The sequence below is a fragment of the Cynoglossus semilaevis genome, chromosome 13, assembly GCF_000523025.1.
Source record: "Cynoglossus semilaevis isolate Cse_v1.0 chromosome 13, Cse_v1.0, whole genome shotgun sequence".
Classification (NCBI taxonomy): Eukaryota; Metazoa; Chordata; class Actinopteri; order Pleuronectiformes; family Cynoglossidae; genus Cynoglossus; species Cynoglossus semilaevis.
Window position 1 is genome coordinate 513831 of NC_024319.1, and position 8626 is coordinate 522456.

The following is an 8626-nucleotide window of genomic DNA, read 5'->3' on the forward strand; positions in this document are numbered from 1 at the left end:
TAACTCACTGATGATCCTGGTGGAACTGCCAACAAAACTTTAAACTTGTGTATAATATATATATACATATATATATGTATATATATATGTATATATATACATATATATTTCACTTCATTTTTTAAGGACACATCATGTGACCATGACATTCACCTCGACATGTGACAGAGTAATCTCTCTGTAAAAATCTTTCACTTCGATGAATGAATTCTGATTTCCTACTGTAAATATAGCGACATAATGGAACCAAACCCCAGCAGACTGATCTGAACTTTAACCAAAGCCGTCAGTGTTTTGACAAACTTTACGTGACGTCATGTCTGGGAGCAGCTCTGTATAAATCCACCTTCTTTGCAGATTTAACAACAGCTCTTTGTGTACAAGACTAGAAGAAGAATGAGACGGGAGATCTGAATGAACAATAAGGGTTAGCCTGTGGCTAATTCCTCCATTAGCTAACATTAGAAGCTAAAGAAGTTTAAAACCGTCGATGACATCATCTCACTGCAGCTCAGGCTTAGTCACAGACTCAGTCACAGACTTAGACTCAGATCCAGATACAGACTAAGTCACAGACTCAGTCTCAGAAACAGACACAGACTCAGTCTCAGACTCAGACCCAGTCTCAGACTCAGTCTAAGAAACAGACACAGTCACAGACTCAGTCACAGACTCAAACTCAGTTACAGACTCAAACTCAGTTACAGACTCAGATCCAGATACAGACTAAGTCACAGACTCAGTCTCAGAAACAGACAGTCACAGACTCAGTCACAGACCCAGATACAGACTAAGTCACAGACTCAGACTCAGTCACAGACTCAGTCACAGACTCAGTTACATACTCAAACTCAGTTACAGACTCAGACTCAGATCCAGATACAGACTAAGTCACAGACTCAGACCCAGTCACAGACTCAGTCACAGTCACAGACTCAGTCTCAGTCACAGTCTCAGACTCAGTCACAGTGACAGACCCAGATACAGACTCAGTCACAGACCCAGTCACAGACAGCAGGTCCAACCATGGCTCCCTCTCCTGTGGGCCGGCACCAACCCTCCACTTCAGCAGCAGAAATCCCCATCTGGTCACACACAGTATAATGATGGGCTTTGTTTTGAAGGAGCTGTAAAGGATTCTAAGTTTAAAGCCCCAAAATAAGCAGGAACAATAACACACTGTGTTTATGGCTTCCTCCGCAGAGCTGCTGAAACATGATTGAAATGGGAAACCTCCGAGACAGCAGTTTCTGCAGCGAAGGAAAACACGCAGCCCGACGGAACGGTTTTTCTTTCGTTGAAGGGTCGACGCAGGAACGTTTAACGTACGGCAAACAAAGAAGAGATTTTTAAAAGTTTGTTTGTTTTTTGAAACTACATATTAAACCTATTTATCTTTGCTAAAAATATACAGATGAAAATACTGACTACTGAAAGAAATATACGAGCACAGAGTAACTGCCATAACCTAAATAAAAAAAATGTATTTCCAACACATCAAACAAGTGTTATTCCGGATTCATATATTTATATATATTTAATTTTATATTCGGGGGGGACAATATTAACCAGGCACATTAGATCATAACATACTTTAACATTATCATAGAAAACTAGCATGTAGAAAATTAATTAGCATTTTTAGGAAATATATTCGTGTTAATTTATGTTAAGAAAATGTATGATTGACGATCCCTGGTGTACAGTACATCCAGGCAGGGGAGCTGCCAAGAATTCTGGGGCCCCGGGGCGGGGGGGAGACAGGACGCTCTTTGACTCTGTAAATGTTTACCACCTAAGACATATACTTTGGAATATATATTTAACTCATATATGATGAGACTTAATTTAACGTCACCCAAGTGCAGAGTGGAGCTGCCAAGTCAGGGAAGAGCTGCCGGGCGGTGGGGGGTACGAAGTAGTGACGCCCCCGACACTTAGTCAGTATCAAAACTGGAGCTGACACTAAAAACAGCCAGAGTAGTCATTATGGTTTGACAAAGGCTTCAGTCCCGGGGCAAGCTGGAGCCGGTTCTCCAGTCGGTTCTCTGCACTCGCACACGCACCCAAACACACACGCAGACGGAGTGAAGAATGAATAAAGAGGAGAAAGAAAACAGTTGTTGACTGTCAACATGATGGTGTCACATGTCGGCCGCCGCTCTGTCATTAGTCTGTCCCTGCTTTTATTCATTCATTCATTCTGCCCACATATATTTATGTATTTATATATATATGTACATATATGTAGAAATATATGTGCACATATATACACATATAAACATATATACATACAGTATGTGTGTATATATGTATATATATATAGATATATGTGTATATATATTGATATATGTATGTGTATATATAAATATATACGCCTGCAGTGTTTGGACTCCCATTTCCCAGTGATCTTCTCTGACCACAGCCACGGAGAAGCTGTGAGGGTCTCATGATGGAGCAGAACTAATGGTCCAATCAGGGAGGGGCAGGGGGGGCAATCAATTCATCACAAAGTGAAAAAGTGGAGGCGGTGAGATCTGTACATAAAACAGACAACGGTTCTACAGGTTCTACAGCACAGCATCTGTCTTTGGTCCAACCCCGTCCTCCTGGGACTCATCCTGATAACGAGGAGCTGAACGTCCTCCATGATGAACGTCCTCCATGATGAACGTCCACACGTCCCAGAGGACGGATGCTTAGAGAATCACTGTCTAACATCCGATCATATGTCAGTTCGTACAACATATTCAACAGCAGAGCTTCAACCGCTTCATCAGACAAACTCACCCCTCCTCCTCCCCCTCTGACCCCCACATTACTGGCCCTGCCCCTGGGGCAGTTAAGGGGGTAAAGGGCAGCAGACTGAACAAGGAGACCAATGAAGAACCAGACCAAGTGTCAAAGTCATTAATGGGTTAAAGCTCCACAGTTACCATCAGCTTACAGAGTACTTCTGGTGTACTCTGAAAACCCCCAGGAGTGAAATATATTTCAATAAATGAATACTGCAAATAACAAAAAAAAAATCTAAATCTGAAAAAACAACTGTATATTAAGAAGTAAATGAATCAAGTATCGAAATATACTTAAGAAAAGCTGAATTTCTGCACAAACTGCCGGGGCTGGGATTCAAACCATCAACTTTCCAATCAAGTATCGAAATATCGCTCTTAAGAAAAGCTGAACTTCTGCACATACTGCAGGGGCTGGGATTCAAACCATCAACTTTCTAAACTATGATATGTCCGCCATTTAAGGGCTCCACACAGACTGCAGTAAAACGTATATGAATACACCACCAACATATATGGACCAGTACACACATGGACCAGTACACACATGGACCAGTACACACAGTGGCGTGTACTTGTAGCAAAAAGTCATAAATCTCCAGATAACGAGAACGTCTCTGGGTGTGAGTGATGAAAGCCGGAGCCATTAGACACTTTCTTCTCCTCCTCTGTCATTAAGGTGGAGCGGAGACCGTGACGGAGGAGTGGAATTGTCATAATGACACGGTTGAACTGGCAGCTGCTGATGGGAAACTGCAGATGTGAGCAGGTGGAGACAGCAGGTCCTGAGGACAGGACCCAACAGGTCAGAGACCCGGCACATGTTGGAGGACGCCTGGTGTGAGTACTCTGCTGTAAAAGTACTGCAGTAGAACAAAATATAGGAAAAAAAAAGTCACTTTTTATCTGCTAAATTAAAAAAAAAAAAAAGAGAGCGAAAACCAGACCATTGACTCCTGGGAGTTTTTAGTGTTTTTTTTTCTTCTTTTCTTATTGCCAGGATACTACGTTTTGTGAAATCCTTTGTCAAGTATCTACAGATTCTCTCCTCCACTCACCCCCCCACCACTCCCCCCCCCAGACTTCACCTTCAAACTGCTCCACCTTAACTGTCCAATAGTGTTAGATACAGGAATATTTAAAAACAGATGGCCTATTTACACATACATAAGAACATATACATATATTTACATATATGAATATATATGCACATATACAATATATACAAATAAATATATATAAACATATATATAAATACATGGACTGCATACTATGCATACGACATTAAAGATTCCCGACTGCTTCCATCTATTTTCACACCACTTTTCAGATATTCGGGCTTCATCGTAAAAGTGTCAAACATTTCTGCACAAACACACACACCACCATCACACATTCTTGCATACTTTCAAACCCAGCAGCAGCAGCAGCAGCAGCAGCAGCAGCAGCAGCAGCAGCCGTTCCTGTTGTCCACACCCATGTAAGTCACTACATCCCGTTCACTTCTCGGCCTCTGAATCACACTCAGGCATCTGCTTCCTGTTTGCCCCTACTTCAGAATCTAAAGCCCCACATTAGTGTTCAACACCACTGCGCTCTTCTGCACCTCTGTCTCTCCATCCTGATACCCCCCCTCCACTCCCCTCCCCCCACTCACCCCCCACTGCAGGAAAGAGTTGAATCAAAGTGAACTAAATCAACAATTTTTGGGTAAAACTCCATCTGGACGGGGGTCACAACCGCGGCCTGTCGGTCCCTCACCTCTTCACCCCCCCGCCCCCCACCATGAGAGTCAACACTCACTGACACTTGTGATAACAAGCTGCGCTGTCTATCATTGAAAAACAATTTCCCACCGCTCCTCCCTCCCTCCCGACTCCCCTCAAAAAAAACTAAATGAACATCTTGTAACCGTGCCAGAACTGGATTGTCACAAGTTCTGTTTACGAGGCCCGGGGGGGTCTTTTAGAGGAGCAGATGTCTTTCCTCGTGCTCAGTTTTCGTACACGCCCCTGGCCTGCAGACACATGTGACCACCCTCTCTGAGAGCACAAATAAAAGAACAAGAGGAAATTTGTTTGGATGCGAGCCGCCGGCCGTGTCGGAGCAGAGAGGCTCGTCTTTCAGAATCCTGTCTCCTCGGCATCAACGCTCGCACCTTTCGGGTTTTCTGCAGCTGAAGTGTTTAATGATTTACTCATCCGGACCAGGAGCTGCAGCAAGAGCCGGCACGTTCACTCCCCCCTCCTCCCCCCGTGTCTGAAGGCAGTGCGTTTGTTGGAGTTTTCAGAGTTCATGAACTGTTTCATGATATCAGCGCAAAAAAGTCAAGAGTTAGATTTCATATGTTTGGATTTATTCTAAAGAGACTGTGAGGCGACACGTCTCAGATTAAATCGTACAGGGTTACGATCGCTGCTGAAGGAGCTAACTGGGATTTTCACCGCACTAAAACCTAAAACCTTCCGGAAATCCAGTGAGGAAACAAGAACAAAAAAGTCAGATTGAATGGAAACGCGTTCGTCTTTCTCTCTCTGATTTTCTGAGTGGAATATCTGCAGACTGGGTCCATCTGGTTCATTCCCAGCAACACATGATGACCAACCCATTCTCCTGGAACCATTCTGACTCCCAACCTCTGTGCCGTGGACCATTGGTGTGCCGTCATAAAAAATGTAATATCAAATCCAAATTTAATAATTGGTGTTTTTTTTTTTTAAACAGTGAGAGCGGGAGCTCTTGAAGAAGATATTTCTGTTTCTTTCTTCAATTCCTGCAAGTATATCAGCTGCTTGTTCAACTAAACAGGCCCAGGTTTTAAACTGAGAAGATCAACATTTATATAATGACATATACTTTTCACCTTTTTTTAAAAACAGGTTGCAACACAATGACCTAAAGAACATCAAAATAAGCAAAATCAGTACTACTACACTGTGAACCAGGACCTGACACTGATCTAATCCTTTTCCTTCTCCGGCTCCTCTTCCCTCTCTATCCTCCCTGTCATAGACAACTGTTTTTCCTTCTTCTTCTTCTTCTTTTTTTCCTCATCGCACGTCCCCAAAAATCTCATCAGCCTCATCTTGACTTCATGAAGAAGTTTCCTCTCGTTTCTCACCTCGACTCTCATAAACACCTCCTTATTTCCCACATTATCCATCAAGCAACTTCTCATCCTTCACCATAAAAACCGTTCCTCACAGCTCTCAGAAACACGTCGTCAGGTCTGAGGTTATCGTCTACCGTATGTCAGACACAGCACATCGGTACCAGTCCTCAGGATCTTCTCTGACAAACGTGTGAAATGCACGTCTGAATGAACGCCTCCATAAATCTTTCCGTCTCTACATTTTTTTTTTATCTCCCCTCTGACTGCCTCATGTGGAGAACCATCTGCTCCACTTGTAATCAGCCTGTCCAGTGTCAGGCTGTTTACACTCGGCATGAACGCTTGGAAGAAAAGGGAGGAAAAAAAAAAAAAAATCAGGCAACACTTCATTAAACACTTTCCTGTCTGAGCCTGAGGTTTACGCAGGAACGGGGGAGTGAGATGGTCGGCACTGATAAGAACCGATGGCTACTTAAACTACTCACCACCGCGTTCACACCGAGCCTGCTGTGGAATCTGAAGAGTTTTTTTTCTGTCATGCAAAAGGTTGTGGGTTTGAGACCAGGTCAACAAACCTTAGAATGGGTTCTATCAGGAAGTGCCAGATTACTACATATGTGGGGAGTTTTTTTTTTTGGAGGGGGGGGGGTGGCTTATGTAATTGTATTATCGAGTTACTTTCCATAGTAATATAAATTACTTTGCTACATTAGGACTAAACTATGTTAGATGATTTAAACAAAATAAAAAACCATTTAACAAGAATCAAATATTTTAATCCACAGACGCTAATTTATATCTTTATAAATGGGTTTCTCAACCTTAGGAACGCTACCCTATATGGGGACAGCTGGAATTCAAATTCTGAAACGTCTAGTCATTGATTTAAACCTTAAACAACTGCATTCTTACACTTTCATGATTGACGGCTGCTGATCACGTGACTACACAATTGGCCGCTGCTCAGAAATTTGTTGATGTTAAAATGAAGTCACGAGCCAAAAGATAGTTGGGAATCACTGCTTTATCACCTCAATTAAAAAGTGAACTTTATATCACAAACATTCTGAGTCACCAGAAATCCATCTGTAACATTCTTAGATTCATCCTCACACATTAGCTTGTCAGGATGTAGCGTGCAGGGCTAATATTTAGCCTGGAGGCTAACAAGTCAACGTGTATTAAGGTGATCTGAAAGACTGAGTTCAGCCTGGGACAGAGCAGAGGGGTAAATAAACTACTGAAGGTATCAGTGGGGTATTGTGAGCGGTGAGAACAATAAACACTGCGCCGAGCCTTGAGCCGTACGCCACCGCCTGTCTGAGCGGTTTTAACACTAATGAGTGGATCATAAACACAGCTGACTCTTCATCAAAGTTTACAGAAAAACCTTGGCAGAAGGCCGGACGATACGTGAACAAACACACGTCAGCGTTAAGTAAGATGAAGTACTCCATCAGTACAGAGAACAGATGAAGTACACGCTCGGCAAAATAAACCTGTCCTACGACTATTTACAGAGGATTTACAGAGCGTCTGGTTCCACGGCAGCTCGTCATTTCTGTTAGAACTTCTGTCCATGCTCGACTGGCCGTAACTGACCCTCCACACGTGAATCAGTTCACTGTCCACTGGGTCTGTGTCCTGGACCAGTACCAGCTGATTTCTTCACTGGAATGTCACTATATGTCTCAAAGTCAAACGAGCCACAGGGCCACTACTAGCACCAATACACTAGAGGGCGACATCAGTGTTCAAAGATTACAACAAAAAAAACCTAGATATTTTAGAAAAATAATAAATAGTGTATAATTCTAACCAACATTGTAATATTGAAAAATATATATTAAAATTAATAAATACATTATCAGGTCACGGGCCAGAAGTGGGCCCCGGGCCAAGGGTTTGAGACCAATGATCTAGACGCTAAGTCAGCAAGGTCCAACAAGTCACTAAATTTATCAAAAAAGTCAAACTGGAAACTGAAGAGCTGAATTTAATCGGGTCGTAGCGCCACCTGGATCGTAAGCTAACAGCTAGTCATTTTATTTTGTCCTGATTTTTGGTCATAAAAAATCTGTCTGTGCTGCAGAACTTCACTTTACACACAGGCATGCACACACGCACGCACAAAAAATCCTAGCCAGCCGTCGGAGCGGGAGAGATTCCAAACCAAACCCCGGAGGAATCCACATCCTGACCGCTGCGAAGCCACACTCTGGTCCAGACTCCTTTCTCCCGCCCCCCCATGGGTGCCTGGCACCACTGGGAAATCCTGGTTTGGTTCTTAGTAAGTGGCACTCCACCCATCCCTCAATGGTGTCGGAGACGACCACAAGAACGACATCCCATATAAAAGTTTGTCACCCGGTACCAACTTTAGAACCACTGGACCAGAATAGACCGGAGCGTCAGTGGAACAGTACCCTGAGGAGTCCCTAATGATCACCCTGAGACCAGTCTGTCCTCCGCTGGGACGACTCTCAACCACAGTGCAACAAGATCAGCGTTGTACTGCAAAGAGGAGTAAAGTACTCAAATACTTAAAGATACAACGCTGACGTGTACACGAGCGTAACGTTAAAAAAAAACGTGTTGCCGTGGAGATGACAGCCGGTGCAAACAAGACCAAAAGACACAAAAAAAGTGACAGAAAAAAGGCTCGCAAATAAGTGGCTCCGGGGCCAGATGTGAACCACAGGTTGGCATTTATGGGCCA